Source organism: Entelurus aequoreus, linkage group LG04 (genome assembly GCF_033978785.1).
Source record: "Entelurus aequoreus isolate RoL-2023_Sb linkage group LG04, RoL_Eaeq_v1.1, whole genome shotgun sequence".
NCBI lineage: Eukaryota > Metazoa > Chordata > Actinopteri > Syngnathiformes > Syngnathidae > Entelurus > Entelurus aequoreus.
In genome coordinates this window covers 21,188,138-21,207,176 of record NC_084734.1, presented here as the reverse complement: position 1 = coordinate 21,207,176, position 19,039 = coordinate 21,188,138, and the positions used below count along the sequence as shown (strand labels likewise).

General features: G+C 39.3%; 1 protein-coding gene and 1 pseudogene across 5 annotated transcripts in view; both read right to left on the bottom strand.

The window, feature by feature from the left end:
• The window catches only part of LOC133649172 (protocadherin-11 X-linked-like), a 155,395-nt pseudogene extending 155,047 nt beyond the window's left edge, over nt 1–348 (bottom strand).
• The window catches only part of LOC133648369 (protocadherin-11 X-linked-like), a 760,657-nt gene that overhangs the window by 737,290 nt on the left and 4,328 nt on the right, over nt 1–19,039 (bottom strand). The gene's annotated exons all lie outside the window — the stretch shown is intronic.

The following is a 19,039-nucleotide window of genomic DNA, read 5'->3' as shown; positions in this document are numbered from 1 at the left end:
TTTAACTAATTAACTAATTAACTAACCCTAATTGGCACATTTAGGGCAGTATGCAAGTGCGCAGCCTTTGCAGATATATTTCTTACACCTACAGCACACAGTATGTGTTTTACAGTCCTTTTGAGGGCAGAACTGACATCTCTTCCTTTTACCTGCCCTAGCTGAGGAAGTGGCTGTGGTAGCTGGATCCTCAGGTTGATCAGGAGCTCCTGCACTCTGAATAGCTTTTACAACTGCTGCTGAGGCTTCTGTGTGGGGGACATGCTTCCTTCTTTCAATGAGTGGAATTACAAGTGCCTTTCCCAGCTCCTCCAGGAACACCCTCCATTTGTTCTGCTTACGAGACATCTAGGTTGGGTTGGTCTCTCTCTAAATCGCAAAGGCATTGTAGGAGGAAACACCAATGATATTGTGGAAGATGACCAGGGGCCAGCGGGCAGTCATCCTTCTGCAGCTGTATGTTCCAATCACCTTATCTAGGTTGTCCACACCTCCCTTGTTGCGGTTGTAGTCTAGGATGATGACTGGCTTCCTGTCATCACGATCGCTAACGTCACCATCTGTTTGCAGTGTGCTCAGAAGAACTACATTGTCCCAGACTTCTCTTATGGCTGCAAGTTTGTCTGTCACACGTCTTGCTGGTCTTGACTCACAGTCATCAAATCGTATCAGTCTTGAGTAGGTGTGAACGAGTTTGAGTGGCATTGTGGCTCGGAAAATTGGCCTTCCACTCTCTGCATCCCATAGACTAGTTGCAGCCTCACCTCGGGACCTGTATACACCGGCTAAGCTTAGCAGCCCTAAGTAGGCCTGCAGGTCAGTCTCATCCATCTTTTTCCAGCTGTCTCCATATTTGCGAAAATCCTCCAAATTTGTCATCTCCAGGATTATTTTTTCAATTGCTGGTGTGATAAACCGGCAGAATGTAGAGAAAATGTAATGCGCATGAGAAACGACATACCTTGTGGGTCCTGGGGTCATCTTTGTGATGTTTTGTTCTGCATGCCTGCTGATGGTCATATGCTGCTGAGGACCATGTTATTTTGCCATTTTTTGAAAGGAAAGTCTCTCTTTCAGCTTCAGGGTTTTCTTCTTCTGAAGATGATTCATCATGCTCTGGGTTGTATTCCTCCCCATCTTGTTCTCCTGATACATCCTCCACTTCCTCTTCTGAATCAGAGTTGTCTTGCTGGACATCTGAAAAATTTAGCTCTAGAGCCTCCTCAGCGGTATAACGCACACTCATGGCTTCAGCACAGACATAATTCGGGGCCCTGTGATCTGCAGCACCTTTATAATCTCTGGAAAGCTCTGCTACTGATGGACTATAACAACTAAAACATTGTAACATTCTGTGATGTATAAATAACTCTGTGACTTTGGTTTCAACACTTTGTGACTCACGGGTCATTTTGACCCGAAGACCACCTTTGTAAATTTTTTTGTACAGCTTACATGGAAATGTGAATAAAAGCAACATTTCACTTTTTCTACTGTTGGTGCCGAGCTAGGAAAAGTCATATAATTTCAAGTTAAAAAAATATCGCTTAGGGGATTTTTTTTTTGTTTTTAACACAGTGGCGGGTCAAAATGACCCGAGGACAACAGGAGGGTTAAGAAACACAGCTGTAGATGACATCACACCAAGAGGGTACAATTATTATTAAAGTCGTACAAAAATATTTTGATTGCTTTTCGAGCGCCGTGTGTAATGTTCTATATTTTCAATGGAACATATAAAATGTCGGTGTTGTTTACTTGAGTCATATTGCCATCATATTGCAGTCTACACGTATATATTATATTTGACTGCCATCTACTGGCCACACTTATCGTTACACCATGTACCAAATAAAATTGCTTTGAGGTCGGTAAGCACATCCAGAATTATGCCGTACATTAGGCGCACCGGGTTATAAGGCGCACTATCGATTTTAGAGAAAATTAAAAGGATTTTATGTGCGCCTTACAGTCCGGAAAATACGGTAAAAAAGAAGTAATTGATATTACGGGAAATTATTGCCAGATTGCATTTCAGGAGCAAAACATACATGAAGAGAACTCATCTATGGGTCCTTTCATCCTGTTATGCAGAGATCATTCAGAGCCTTCATTTTAAGGTGAATTAAGTAGCATGGTGTTGCGCCAAGACACCAGTCCTGGGGTATTGCAGCAAACAACAATTTATCATGGGACTGCAGAGCACCTGCTGGGACCCAGATGTGCTTTGGCACTTCTTTTTTTTTTTTTTTTTTTTTTCTAAAGCAATGGCTGGCGGAGTTCTTCCTAAGGGACTCAGCCCACAGCTGTGAAGGTGGCTACAGTGCATCAGCCTGATATACACTCCCGAGCCCCTTCCCCAATGCTTTATATACATATGTGCGGAAGCCTGAAAGGGCGGCATGAACCTGGAGCGTATCAACACCATACACACGTTGCAGGGAGGAAATGTAATGTCCAAGACTGCTGATAGAGTCTCCGTCGGGCGACATAGTGCAGGAATGAGCTGAATCATCTCAATGAACTACATGAGTGCCAGGGTTGGAGACAAACATGCACATTACGTGTCCATGTTACGAGTGGAAAAATAATGGGCAGCACAGTTGCAACAAACAACATCCTACGGTGGCAAAAAGGGAGGACAAAGCCGAAATGATGTAATTTTATGATGCTAGACCAGGAGTTGGCAACCCAAAACGTTGAAAGAGCCATATTGGACTAAAAATACAAAAAAACAAATCTGTCTGGAGCCGCAAAAAATGAAAAACCATATATAAGTGTTATAATAAAGACAACACATGACGTGAGTGTCTATATTAGCTATTTTAGCCTACTATCGAAATGACTTTAACAGTCTTATATAAGTGTTATAATGAAGGCAACACATGAAGTAAGTGTCTATATTAGCTATATTAGCCTACTATCAAAATGACTTTAAAAGTCTTATACAAGTGTTACAATGAACGCAACACATGATGTAAGTGTCTATACTAGCTATAATAGCCTACTATCAAAATTACTTTAAAAGTCTTACAGTCGTCGTCAAAAGTTTACACTGCAAAATGTCAGTGTTCAAAAACAAGAAAAAAAAATACAAAAATTAGGGGTATTTTAATTGAACTAAGCAAAATTATCTGCCAATAGAACAAGAACATTTGGCTTGTCAAGACTTTCCAAAACAAGTAAAATTAGCTAACCTCAATGAACCCAAAAATACCTTAATATAAGTATATTCTCACTAATAACAACTGTACTACTATATGAGTATGTATTGTCTATTGTTTCATTGAAAATAAAACAGCAAAGTCCATTTGGCTGTCATCTGTTTTTATATGAGACAGAGTTGTGTCAAAGTGATGATTTTTTTTCATGCTTTAAATAAAAAATTATTAGTAGTTTTATATGTGTGAGTGTTGATGGCACATCTTTGAAACAGTTGATATTCTAGTTTCAAGCATGTTTTACTCAATATAGGTCATAAAATCTCAGCAACAAGCTGTAATATCTTACTGAGATAATTTAGGACCAAAACCCTTAAAACAAGTAAAACACTCCAACATAAAATCTGCTTAGTGAGAAGAATTATCTTATCAGACAGAAAATAAGCAAATATCACCCTTATTTGAGATATTTAATCTTACTTAGATTTCAGTTTTTGCAGTGTACATACACTTTGACCAACAAGTATGTGCTCCAATCACTCTATCACAAAAAAGTAAGAGTTGTAGACATCTTTGGAAACTCAAGACAGCCATGACATTATGTTCTTTAAAAGTGTATGTAAACTTTTGACCACGACTGCATAAAAGTGGTATAATGAAGGCAACACATGATGTACGTGTCTCTATTAGCTATATTAGCCTACTATCAAAATGACTATATGTCGCAGGCTGAAGCAAATCTTCATTGACAGAAATTTAGAAATTTAATATGTACTCTACACATTTTTACAACATTAGAAACCATTAGTAAATCAGAGGCTACTCAGAAGGTGAGATAACTCCTGCAAATTACTGGCTTCTAATAACCAAAAAGGTATAGATGTGTTTGTCCAAGTTAAAGGAAACATCAGGCTGTCTTCTTTTAATAGATTTAATACAACCTTTGGCAAGTGGTCTGGAACAACATGGCACACAAACAACTATCTGAAATGCAGCCTATGTTACATACAGATAATGTGTCATGAGACATGCAAAACTAAACTAAAATACACAGAGGACATAAGTAAAGGCAAATAAATATACCTACAAACTAGGTATAACGATGCAATATGTACATACAGCTGGCCTAAATAGCATGTTAGCATTGATTAGCTTGCATTCATGCACTTACCAAATATGCCTGATTAGCACTCCAACAAGTCGATAACATCAACAAAGTGCACCTCTGTGCATTCACGCACAGCATACAACTGTTGGTGGACAAAATGAGACAAAGAAGGAGTGGAAGATTTTACATGTAAACAAACTGTTGTGTCACAGTTCACACTACGGTGAGTTCAAGAACCGCCAAAATTAGTAGGACCAAACGATATTCACCAAATACTCTCATCAGTGAAGCATACACACAAACATATTAAACTGTGGGATTTCTAACAATTGGGAAGGTTTAGCATGTTGGTCCTCAAACAAAAAACATACTAAAACAAAAAAAACAAAAATTTTCCGCCATCTTTTTCCATTTTCAATCCCCGTGCTGGACGGTCACTGTTGGTGCATATAGCATCCTATTCATTTTGCAGCATCTTTCTTTCCAGTAGAGGCGAACGTACAATTTGTGCAAGCTGTTTGTTTGTAGCATAAACAATCAATGGCTACAACGTTATTAGGTCCGTCTGCACAACCTAATGAGATCCCAGCACAAGATTCTGCCTTTACGAAGATAATAATACTCGGTTTTGATTGACGCTGCCGTAGCGGCATTCATTCCAGGATATGATAATCGCTGTGGTGCCTGTCTGACCGTGTCAATCAAATGTGAGTGTTGTCTCTTGTGTTGCAGCTCATTAAAACGTGTGGCTGTACGTCATGCAAATGATTGAACCTAATGAAGGGTAGCTTCATACAGGTGGAGGGGGGTCTAATATTTTCTTATGTAACAGTTACATGAATAATTTAAATGTGTTCCTTATGACATGTCTACTTTGATTTAGATTCACGTTTTCAAATCTGGAATTATTTACTTTTAAGTTGAATGAAGTTGGCAAATGTGGTACAAACCCCAAAACCAGTGAAGTTGGCACGTTGTGTAAATCATAAATAAAAACAGAAAACAATGATTTGCAAATACTTTTCAACTTATATTCACTTGAATAGACTGAAAATACAAGATACTTAACGTTCCAACTGGAAAACATTTTTTTTTTTTTTTCCAAATATTAGCTCATTTGGAATTTGAGCCCTGCAACATGTTCCAAAAAAGCTGGCACAAGTGGCAAAAAAAGACTGAGAAAGTTGAGGAATGCTCAGCAAACACTTATTTGGAACATCCCACAGGTGAACAGGCTAATTGGGAACAGGTGGGTGCCATGATTGGGTATAAAAGCAGCTTCCATGAAATGCGCAGTCATTCACAAACAAGGATGGGGCGAGGGTCACCACTTTGTGAACAAATGCGTGAGCAAATTGTCCAACACTTTAAGAACAACATTTCTCAATGAGCTATTGCAAGGAATTTATGGATCTCACCATCTATGGTCTGTAATATCATCAAAAGGTTCAGAGAATCTAGAATGAAGGGCCCAAGCTCATCTAAGATGGATTGATGCAAAGTGGAAAAGTGTTCTGTGGTCTGACGAGTCCTTATTTCAAATTATTTTTTGGAAACTGTGGACGTCGTGTCCTCCGGACCCAAAGGGGAAAATAATAATCCGGATTGTTATAGGCGCAAAGTTCAAAAGCCAGCATCTGTGATGGTATGGGGGTGTATTAGTGCCCAAGGCATGGGTAGCTTACACATCTGTGAAGGCGCCATTAATGCTGAAAGGCACAAACAGGTTTTGGAGAAACCTATGTTGCTATCCAAGCAACGTTATCATGGACGCCCCTGCTTATTTCACTAAGACAATGCCAAGCCACGTGTTACAACAGCGTGGCTTCGTAGTAAAATAGTGCGGGTTCTAGACTGGCCTGCCTGTAGTCCAGACCTGTCTCCCATTGAAAATGTGTGGCGCAATATGAAGCGTAAAATACCACAACAGAGACCCCGGACTGTTGAACAACTTAAGCTGTACATCAAGCATGAATGGAAAATAATTCCACCTGAAAAGCTTAAAAAAATGGTCTCATCAGTTCCCAAACGTTTACTGAGTGTTGTTAAAAGGAAAGGCCATGTAACACAGTGGTAAAAATGCCCATGTTCCAACTTTTTTGCAATGTGTTGCTGCCATTAAATCCTAAATTAAAGATTATTTGCAAAAAAAAAATATATTTCTCAGTTCTAACATAAAATATCTTGCCTTTGTAGTCTTTTCAATTGAACATAGGTTGAAAAGGATTTGCAAATCATTGTATTCTGTTTTTATTTACAAATTACACAAGGTGCCAACTTCCCCATTTTTGGATTTTGTAACAAGGACAATTTGGCCAATTGTAATAATAATAATAATAATTAGCACTGATTACTTTTCCATGTAGTCTGATATTCCAGTTTCGACTCCAGCTTCTGCCATCCTCGTCACAGCCATTGTGTCCTTGAGCAAGACACGTCACCCTTGCTCCTGATGGGTGGTGGTTAGCGCCTTGCATGGCGGTTTCTGCCATCAGTGTGTGAATGTTTGTGTGAAAGGGTGACTGTGACGTATCATGTGAAACGCTTTGAGTATCATTCCAGATATAGTAAAGTGTTAAAAAAAAAATACAGCCCATTTATCATTTCTCAAATACATACGTCATTTCCAAATGTCCATACACGCTCTTGAATAATTCAAGAGGCCACATGGAGGAAAACCTATTCCCAAGTGGGCCGAACTGGTCAAATCATGGCATGATAACTTAAAAATAAAACTACAGATTGTTTTGTTTTAAAATAGAACAAGCACTGAAAATGTTCAAATCATATTGTGTAGTTTTTTTGGGTTTTTTTTTCAACGTACATGTTGCTGGTAATAGTATTCTTTTTTTATACTGATGTCTATTTCTGGTCTTGTCATCCTCATCCGGACAGAAGGGTGACACGGCAGTGCGGCTGGATCAAAAAGAAAACTAAAAGTTACTTTATTACAAGCGAGTGTCATTATACAAGACTGCAGTACCTGGAGGAGGTCAGGTAAAAAAAATGAGGCACTACTAACTTGGAAAAGCCAAACCATCAGTTTTATATTCCTCCTTCCTGTCTCTGGGTGTGTGCTAAGTCAGGACAGCACACCCTGACCATAAAAGGAGATGTTTGTCTGTAAGACAACAGATGCAGGTCCTATCTTAGATGTTGTCATTTGACTAAACATGTTGTCTCTTCTCACGGATAGGGCCATCACCTTTGCATACCGAGATCCAATTTTATTGTCTTTTCTTCCGCGAGAACTAATCCAATCCACACACAAATGCCAATACTAAAAGGGCCCTTTGTTATTATGTGCTCAAACTAAATACTACCACTGGTGGTTTGCTTTCTCCCAGATGAATATGAACATTCACCATGTGCAAAAAAATAGTATGAGTTAATTAATTCACTTCAATACCTTCTGAATAAATAATGTTCATCATAATAACAAGGTGCAATTGAGTCCGGCAGAGTTTTAAAATGCTCCCATTGGTGTTAATTTTTAATCCAAGATGAAATGAACAGTAATATCAATTTACGGTATCTCATTATTATTGTAATTTACTCATTTTCCTCAACTGATGTACTAACATCATGTGGTTTATTCTGAACATACGTAGCATCATCGAAAACAAAACGTGTGAATGTCGACTCATTTCATGGCTCAGACATGAAGTTAGAAGGGGATAAATATTTCAGCATATGTACGTGCGCCCAGAAAATGTGTCCCCAGTCATAAGTACAACACAAAATGTACATATCAAAAGCATTTTGGTAGAAATTTCACAAGTTACATTACCAACAACATATTTGACAATCAAGGCATGAACGTAAAATTCCACATATTGTAGACTATCACTAATAAGCAGTGTAAGTACCGTATTTTCCAGACTAGACCAGTAGATGGCAGTCAAACATAAGAGATATGTGTAGACTGCAATATGACTCAAGTAAACAACACCAACATTGTATATGTTCCATTGAAAATATAGAACATAGCACACGGCACTCAAAATGCTATCAAAATGTTTTAGTATGACTTTGGTAAGCTATGAAGCCGCACCACTTGATGGATTGTACTGTGTTTCAACATACGAGTATTATTATGGTGTGTGTACAAGATAAGACATATTATCCGGCGTTTTGTTTCACATTATTATGCAAAAGCAACTTTTCTTACCTTCTGGTACCTGCTGATCTGTATTTGGGATCTGCATTCATCCTGAAACATTGCTCACATCCGCCTTTGTAGTCCATGGTGACATCGTAGTCCATAAGCTTCTTCTTGTTCTTTATCTTCTTGTTATGGGACATTCATCCTCTGCTGTTGCCATTTCTAATTTTAAATAGTGTAAAGTTATTACTTATATCTGCCATGAAAGCGCAAAAACATACCGGTGTAGTGAGTTTACATTATTCACCCAAGGAACTTTAGTTATTAGAGAGTTCCGGTTGAACGTTTTTTCACGGGACACATTTCCGGCGGATGAGGAGATGCTGCTCCGTTATTGATTTAAGGAAAGTCTGAATGTCATTAAAAAAGTTAGTGCCATCTTTTCACACTTCTTCCACTCCCGTCATTGCATGATTCACCGCTACAACAAAGATGACGGGGAGAAGACACTGTCAAAGGTGAGCCACGTAAATAACTCCGCCCACAAAATGGCGCATCAAGAAGAGACTGTCAGAAAGCCATTTTTAGATCTGTAAAACATAATCGTTGCAACATTTTGACCAAAGAACCACCATCACATGTTATGTAGACCACAAGAAAGTGTTTTCAAATCAAACATTTTTTTTTTAAATAAAATGACTCATTTAATGCACCCTATAATCCAGTGTGCCTTATTTACGAAAAAAGATCAAAAACAGACCATTTATTCATCAGCAGTGCACCTTATAATCCGGTGCACCCTATGGTCCGGAAAATACGGTTCGTAGTGTCTATCTTAACATGGCACACAGCTGCGCCCCCTCGAAAGTCATGAGCACTCTCATGGTAGGAGATACAAATAATTGCTATTGCGACATCTAGTGGACATATTTTGAACAGCACTTTATTTTATACAAAAATTATAGCCCATTCTTATACTTGGCAAAGTCATCTTGCTAGGGGGCCAGATGTAGCCCACCACTTCATTTTATTTGGCCCTCAAAAGCTTGGAAATAATATCAATAAAGTACTGTAACTTTTCTTACAACAAACCCCGTTTCCATATGAGTTGGGAAATTGTGTTAGATGTAAATATAAACGTAATACAATGATTTCCAAATCATTTTCAACCCATATTCTTTTGAATATGATACAAAGACAACATATTTGATGTTCAAACTGATAAACATTTTTTTTTTTTTGCAAATAATCATTAACTTTAGAATTTGATGCCAGCAACACGTGGCAAAGAAGTTGGGAAAGGTGGCAATAAATACTGATAAAGTTGATGAATGCTCATCAAACACTTATTTGGAACATCCCACAGGTGAACAGGCAAATTGGGAACAGGTGGGTGCCATGATTGGGTATAAAAGTAGAGTCCATGAAATGCTCGGTCATTCACAAACAAGGATGGGGCGAGGGTCACCACTTTGTCAACAAATGCGTGAGCAAATTGTTGAAGAGTTTAAGAAAAACCTTTCTCAACCAACTATTGCAAGGAATTTAGGGATTTCACCATCTACGGTCCGTAATATCAAAGGGTTCAGAGAATCTAGTGAAATCACTGCACGTAAGCAGCTAAGCCCGTGACCTTCGATCCCTCAGGCTGTACTGCATCAACAAGCCACATCAGTGTGTAAAGGATATCACCAAGTGGGCTCAGGAACACTTCAGAAACCCACTGTCAGTAACTACAGTTGGTCGCTACATCTGTAACTGCAAGTTAAAACTCTCCTATGCAAGGCGAAAACCGTTAATCAACAACACCCAGAAACGCCATCGGCTTCGCTGGGCCTGAGCTCATCTAAGATGGACTGATACAAAGTCTGACGAGTCCACATTTCCAATTGTTTTTGGAAACTGTGGACGTCTTGTCCTCCGGGCCAAAGAGGAAAAGAACCACCCGGATTGTTATAGGCGCAAAGTTGAAAAGCCAGCATCTGTGACGGTATGGGGGTGTATTAGTGCCCAAGACATGGGTAACTTACACATCTGTGAAGGCACCATTAATGCTGAAAAGGTACATACAGGTTCTGGAGCAAAATATGTTGCCATCCAAGCAACGTTACCATGGACGCCCCTGCTTATTTCAGCAAGACAATGCCAAGCCACGTGTTACATCAATGTGGCTTCATAGTAAAAGAGTGCGGGTACTAGACTGGCCTGCCTGTAGTCCAGACCTGTCTCCCATTAAAAATGTGTGGCGCATTATGAAGCCTAAAATACCACAACGGAGACCCCGGACTGTTGAACAACTTAAGCTGTACATGAGGCAAGAATGGGAAATAATTCCACCTGAGAAGTTTAAAAAATGTGTCTTCTCAGTTCCCAAACGTTTACTGAGTGTTGTTAAAAGGAAAGGCCATGTAACACAGCGGTGAACATGCCCTTTCCCAACTACTTTGGCACGTGTTGCAGCCATGAAATTCTAAGTTAATTATTATTTGCAAAAAAAAAATAACGTTTATGAGTTTGAACATCAAATATCTTGTCTTTGTAGGGCATTCAACTGAATATGGGTTGAAAAGGATTTGCAAATCATTGTAATCCGTTTATATTTACATCTAACACAATTTCCCAACTCATATGGAAACAGGGTTTGTAAGTGATTATTACTTTTTAACAGAAGTGTAGATAGAACATGTTGAAACAAAACATAAGCAGATATTAACTGTAATTGAACGAGTAGATTAATAATACTTTTTTACAGCTCGTCCTTTGAAATGTTGAGAAAATATAATGATACATGACATAATACGTTACTGCATACGTCAGCAGACTAAAATAGGAGCCTTTGTTTGTTTACTTACTAATAAAAGACAAGTTGTCTTGCATGTTCACTCATTTTATTTAAAAGGACAACATTGCAATAAGAAACATGTTTAAAGGCCTACTGAAATGAGATTTTCTTATTTAAACGGGGATAGCAGGTCCATTCTATGTGTCATACTTGATCATTTTGCGATATTGCCATATTTTTGCTGAAAGGATTTAGTAGAGAACATAGACGATAAAGTTCGCAACTTTTGGTCGCTGATAAAAAAGCCTTGCCTGTACCGGAAGTAGCGTGACGTCACAGGTTGTGGAGCGCCTCACTTCTGCACATTGTTTACAACCATGGCCACCAGCAGCGAGAGCGATTCGGACCGAGAAAGCGACGATTACCACATTAATTTGAGCGAGGATGAACTATTTGTGGATGAGGAAAGTGAGAGTGAAGGATTAGAGGGCAGTGGAAGCAATTCAGATAGGGAAGGTGCTGTTAGAGGCGGGTGGGACCTGATATTCAGCTGGGAATGACTAAAACAGTAAATAAACACAAGACATATATATACTCTATTAGCCACAACACAACCAGGCTTATATTTAATATGCCACAAATTAATCGCACATAACAAACACCTACCCCCTCCCGTCCATATAACCCGCCAATACAAATCAAACACCCGCACAACCCACTCAATCCCACAGCCCAAAGTACAGTTCACCTCCGCAAAGTTCATACAGCACATATATTTCCCCAAAGTCACGTACGTGACATGCACATAGCGGCACACACGTACGGGCAAGCGATCAAATGTTTGGAAGCCGCAGCTGCGTACTCACGGTAGCGCGTCTGCGTATCCAACTCAAAGTCCTCCTGGTAAGAGTCTCTGTTGTCCCAGTTCTCTACGTGTTTGTGTTGCTGCAGCCGGCCGCTAATACACCGCTTCCCACCTACAGCTTTCTTCTTTGCTGTCTTTATTGTTCGTTAAACAAATTGCAACAGATTCACCAACACAGACGTCCAGAATACTCTGGAATTTCGTGATGAAAACAGACGACTTAATAGCTGGCCACAATGGTGTCCCAAAATGGCCGCTACAATTCGTGACGTCACTCGCAGACGTCATCATACCGAGACGTTTTCAGTAGGATATTTCGCGGGAAATTTAAAATTGCACTTTACTAATCTAACCTGGCCGTATTGGCATTTGTTGCAATGTTAAGATTTCATCATTGATATATAAACTATCAGACTGCGTGGTCGGTAGTAGTGGGTTTCAGTAGGCCTTAAATGTACTGTAAAAATTGTTTTTACAATAAAGCCAAAAATGCCATTTTTTGTGGTGCCCCTTTATTTAGAAAAGTATCGAAATACATTTTGGTACCGGTACCAAAACATTGGTATCGGGACAACAGTAGTCACCGACAAAGACCCATCAGAGAGGAATCTCATCTCTCCCTGTAGCTCCAAAACATCCTAAATTTTGCCACTTCCTAGGACTATGGAGGCTACATAACTGTCACGTAAAAGGCAAATGGCCTCAAACCCCCGAACCGCCAACCAAGTTCTGTCATTTGTCGAGTTTGTTGCCAGCAGCGACCCAGCGGCTCAGCTTGTGTAAAAGAGACATTTGCCCAGAGGCCCTTTTCTTTTTTTCCCTCCTGTTTTGATAATCTCTTGAATGTTATGTACTAGATTCAACCGCGACTTTCACAACTTGTATTGTGTTGAATTCTGAAGGAGTCTACTTTCGTTTGGAAACCAGGGCAACATGACCGAGGGAAAGAACAAAACAAAACAAAAAAGGAGCAGCTTTTCATGGAGAGGACTGTGGTTGGTTGCAGTTATTCCATTGTGTGTCCAAACAAAGAAATTAATTAACAGCGCGGAAAATAACACCTACATAAAAACATACATGGCCGTGCTCGACGGTTGACTCACAACAAAACACAATCTTTAAATATGGATATTATTAGCTTTGTGTGCGGTTTGGGCATATACAGTACAAACTAGGGTTGTCTCGATACTTAGATTTTGGTATCGGTACCGAAATGTATTTCGATACTTTTCTAAATAAAGGAGACCACAAAATATTGAATTATTGGCTTTATTTGAAAAATCTTAGTGTTTCTTATTGCAATCGAATAACAATTTTGTCCTTAAATACAATAGTGAACATACTAGACAACTTGTCTTTTAGTAGTAAGTAAACAAACAAAGGCTCCTAATTATTCTGCTGACGTATGCAGTGACATATTGTGTCATGTATCATTCTATTATTTTGTCAACATTATAAAGGACTAGCTGGAAAAATGTATAGTTAATTAACTTGTTTATGTACTGTTAATATCTGGCTATGTTCTGTTTTAACATGTTCTATCTACACTTCACTTCATTGACACCCATTTGCTGGCTGTGTGTGTTTGGTCTGAGCTGATCTCAACCAGTTTTGTCTATAATTTCGTATTTTAGACATATACAACTTTTATTCAAAGTACCAATTGTCCACCCAGTGCTAATTTAAGTGGATATGCAAAGAAAAGAGTTGGATGGTTTTTACTGTTTGAGACTCTTATTAATCTGTGCTGGTAGCTCAGCAGCAGCTACCAGCACAACCAGGCCAGGGCCTCAGTAGCAGCAGCAGCAGCTACCACCATCAGGACAGGCCAGCTGTTGTATGCATTTGCACTAGAGAGCAGCATCTAGATCTGCTAACACCACCAGGCCCAGGATACCAGCAGCTTCTACGCTTCCAGTAGCTCCAGCCTGTTCCACCAGATTAGGCCGGCTCCAGGCTTCAGCAGAGGCCCAGCAGCTCTCATCAAGCCGGCTCCAGGCTTCAGCAGAGACCCAGCAGCTATCATCAAGCCGGCTCCAGTCTTCAGCAGAGGCCCAGCAGCTATCATCAGGCCGGCTCCAGGCTTCAGCAGAGGCCCAGCAGCTATCATCAAGCCGGCTCCAGGCTTCAGCCATCGCCCAGCAGCCATCATCAGGCCGGCTCCAGGCTTCACTAGAGGCCCAGCAGCTATCATCAAGCCGGCTCCAGGCTTCAGCCATCGCCCAGCAGCCATCATCAGGCCGGCTCCAGGCTTCAACAGAGGCCTAGCAGCTATCATTAACAATGGCCACCAAAAGAGACATGGAAGAACTAAAGAGATCCAATGAGGAGCTACGGAAATCAGTGGAGTTTATGGCACACCAAATGGAAGCAATGACAAGTAAGCAAGACACTTTGATGGGCATGATGAAAGATATTAAGGAACTGAAGAAGCAAAATGAAGAGAAAGACAATATGATTGTGCAACTGAAAAGTAGATTATCTGATTTAGAACAATATACTAGAATGGACGATGTCATTGTTACTGGTCTGCCAACGCGACCTGCGTCATTTGCTGCTGCAGTGAGGTCCGAGGTCCAGGGATCAGTGCCCAGGGACCAAGAATTGGACTCAGTGGAGCGGCAGGTGGTGAAGTTTCTCCAAGAAAAGGGAATTAGCATAAATAAGGAGAATATAGAAGCTTGTCACCGTTTCCCTCAGAAAGATAAAAGCAAACCGGCAACCATCATTATGAGGTTTGCAAATAGAAAATTCAAAATCAATCTTTTGCAACAAAGTAGGATGCTCAAGGGATCAAATGTTTATCTCAATGAACATTTAACCAAGAGCAATGCTGATATTGCTAAAAGAGCTCGGTACCTACGCAAAGAGGGAAAAATACAAGCAACATGGTCGTCCAACTGCAAAGTCTACATAAAGCTAAATGGTGCACCTGAGCAGGCTCAAGTGCTAATGGTCAGGAGCTTAAATGATTTGGATAAATTTGCATAGTCTGTGGTTTGCTGGTCTATATGTTTTTTTGTGTTTTTAGAGTTGACATCTATTCTGTAAATCCTTATTAACTTTAAATGTCTATCAAACTTCCCAAAAAAGGACTCAGAATTGCCCACTTGAACATCTGTAGTCTGAAAAACAAGGTAATTGAGTTGAGTAAAATAATGTTTGAAAATGATCTACATATAGTAGCAATTTCTGAAACTCATTTGGATGATTCAATTGACAATACTGAAATATTTATACAAGGTTACAATATAATTAGACTTGATAGAAACAAACACGGGGGAGGAGTAGCCTTCTATGTACAAGGCCACATTCCAATAAAGCAAAGAGGAGATCTGGACTTGACAGATGTAGAAGCAATCTGGATCCAGGTTCACTTGCCACATCTAAAGCCATTACTAATCTGCTGCTGCTATAGACCACCTTCCTCTGATGCAGCATATCTTGAAAAAATGTGTGCAATGCTTCAGAATGTTTCTGACACAGACAGAGAAATTTATTTCTTAGGTGACTTAAATATTGACTGGCTCTCAAAAAACTGCCCTATGAAAAGAAAGCTTAATGACACTGCCACTGTATGTAACCTAACTCAAATGATAAATCTACCAACCAGAATAAATATGAACAATTCAGGTGTATTGTCTTCAACTTGCATAGATCATCTTTTTACTAATTCAGTAGATAAATGCTCAAAGGTTGTTTCTGTGCCAATTGGATTTAGTGATCATAACATGATTGCTATAGCAAGAAAAGTGAAAGTCCCCAAAGTTGGACCTACAATTATGTATAAGAGACTCTACAAACATTTCTGTGATAATGCCTTTATTGAAGACGTACATAACATACAGTGGGACAGTGTATTTGAGTCAAAGCATACTGAAGCAGCTCTGCATGAATTCATGAAGTCATTTTCTTCTGTCTGTGATAAGCATGCACCCATCAAGAAGCTCACCGTCAGATCTGTCAAAGCCCCTTGGCTTGACTCTGACCTGAGAAACTTGATGAAAGATAGAGATATACGGAAAATAGTTGCAGTAGATTCAGGTAGCTCAGAGGACTGGCTAGCATATCGCTCTTTAAGAAACAAAGTCACCAAATTAAATAAACAGAAAAAAAGGGTGTACTACCAATCTAGAATAGAAGAAATTAAACATGATGGAAAACAACTTTGGAGTACTCTCAATCAAATCATGGGTAGAGATAAAATGGGAAAAACACCAGCATTTATTGAATCAGGTGAAGGCTTTATCACCAAGCCCAAAGAAATTGCTGATTACTTCAACAATTATTTCATAAGTAAAGTTGATACTATAAGAAATGGCATGCTGCCTGTAAATTGTATTCTATCTGAGTCACTTATTAAAAATGATATCATGCAGGACAAAAAATGTAAATTTGAATTCTCAGTCACTAATGTATTGGAAATTGAAAATCTATTGTCTGAGTTGAAATCTGACAAACCTTGTGGTCATGAGAATCTAGATAGTAGACTTTTAAAATTGTCAGCTGGAATAATAGCCAGTCCGATATGTTATATTTTTAACTTAAGTTTTAAAGAAGGAATCTATCCTCAAATATGGAAGGTTGCTAGAGTAACTCCTCTACCAAAAAACAGGAAAGAAGCATTCACTGGATCGAATAGTAGGCCAATTAGCATTTTACCAGTATTAGGAAAATTAATGGAAACAATTATATTTAAGCAAATTCAAAATTATTTCTCTATAAATGACATCAATTCAGACTTTCAACATGCATATAAAACTGGCCATTCAACATGCACAGCTCTCACACAATTAACAGATGACTGGCTAAAACAAATTGACGGTAAATTATTAGTTGGCACAGTGCTATTAGATTTTAGTGCTGCTTTTGATATTATTGACCACAAACTACTACTTATAAAACTGTCTGCTTATGGTTTTAAACTCTCAGCGATTAACTGGATGAAAAGCTACCTAGTCAACAGACAGCAATGTGTCATGTTCAATGGAACCCTTTCAAATATTAAAACATTATATTGTGGTATTCCCCAGGGAAGTTGCCTGGGACCTTTATTATACTCAATATTTGTAAATGATATGTCATGTATTTTAAAGAATGGTTGCTGTGCAATTTACGCAGATGACACAACAATATATGCTTATGCTGAGAATTGCACAGACCTGAGCAGTATACTACAAGACAAGGTTATGCAGATTTCTAAATGGGTTACAGAAAATAAGATGAAACTTAATATTTCCAAAACAAATGTCTTGTTATTTGCTCAAAACATGCTCATAGAAAAGAACGCATATTGAATGTTTCTTTGAACGGAGTTCATATTGAACAAGTTAAAGAAGCCAGGTTGCTGGGAGTTACAATAGATGAAAGACTATCTTGGGCCACTCACATTAATAACATAGTAAAAAAAATGAGCAGAAGCATCTCAATCATAAGAAGAAGTGCCTATTTTTTAACTAACACAACTACGAAACAAGTTATACAATCCCTTGTATTGTCACATATTGACTACTGCCCAGCAATTTGGTCCAATGCATCTAAACAAGAACTCAATAAAATCCAGCTTACCCAAAACAGAGCTGCCAGACTAGCTCTCCATTGCTCATTTAGGACCGGCGTTGAGATCATGCATAATGAATTGTCATGGATGAGAGTTGGTGAAAGACTAGCGTGTAGTTTGATTCTATTTTTAAAAACAATCTATACATACCATAAACCTTCATATCTGTATTCTCAGCTGTTGCTTGCTAGTGAAAGTCACAACTATGGTACCAGGGTAGCCCTAAGAGGTGCTTTCACCCGTCTTAAACCCAAAAGTGATGTTTTGAAAAAGACTGTAATGTATAGGGCAATCACTTACTGGAATCGACTTCCACAATATTTGGTATCAATCACCAGCAGAGTGGGTTTTAAGAATAGACTAAGAGGAGAAGTATTGCGGAAAGAGATTATTCTAGATTGTACCTAATGTCATGACTGTTTTTATTGACTATTTTTTTGATTATGGGACAAGCAGTAGAAAATGGTGGAGGGAACTTTTTTCGTCACTTATTGTTTGTCTTTGGTACACTAATGTATATATTTTAGGCCATTGGTTCTTTGTTTTTTTGTTTTTTTTTGCAAAAATATATATATATCTATTTTTATATTGCTCTTTTTATCTTTGTTATGAACAATATTATGTAAACTCGAAGTTATTATTATTTTTTTTGGTTCTTTGTTGTTGCTATTTTTGTATTACAACATTTTATTATTTGATCATGTTGTACTGCATTTTAATCTTTTGTTTTGTGATTGTGTGATGTTTTTGCCTGGACCCCAGGAAGAATAGTCTCCACTGCGGTGTAGACTAATGGGGATCCTTAATAAACTAAACTAAACTTCTGTTCAAATCTAATAATCACTTTGTGGAGGGGGGCGTGGCCTGCGGACCTGCAGCGAAGCGGGGTGTGCCAGGACCGGCGTAGATGGCCCACCTGGGCCTGCTTATCTAATCACCTGTCGCTCCGTTGAAAAGGCAGCAGCCGGGGAGGAGATGAGAATTGGAGTTGGAGCACGAGAGAGAGCGAGAGCGAGATTGACAGACACTAAAGACAATCGCTGGAAAGCACAACACAGACGATTTATTGAAAAATAAACATTGTTGTGAACCTGGAAGAGCCTCTCATGTCGGTGCTTGGTGGTCCGAAGAACCCGGAAGCAAGAGTCTTCCACAATTTGGCGCCCAACATGGCCGGACCACCAGAGGCGGGGGAGGAGGACCCCCTGACGGCTCTTGCGGGCGTGCTCGCAGAGGTGGCAGCAACCAGCCACCAGAAGCTCGAAGCTGGTCCTGGCACACCCCGCTTCGCTGCAGGTCCGCAGGCCACGCCCCCCCTCCACACACTTATTCTTCTGTTTGATTATTTTCGATTAGTTTTGGATGATAGCACAAATTTAGGTATCGATCGATACCAAATAGTTACAAGATCATGCATTGGTCATTATTTAAGTTCTCGTGTGTCCAGGGATTTTGTGA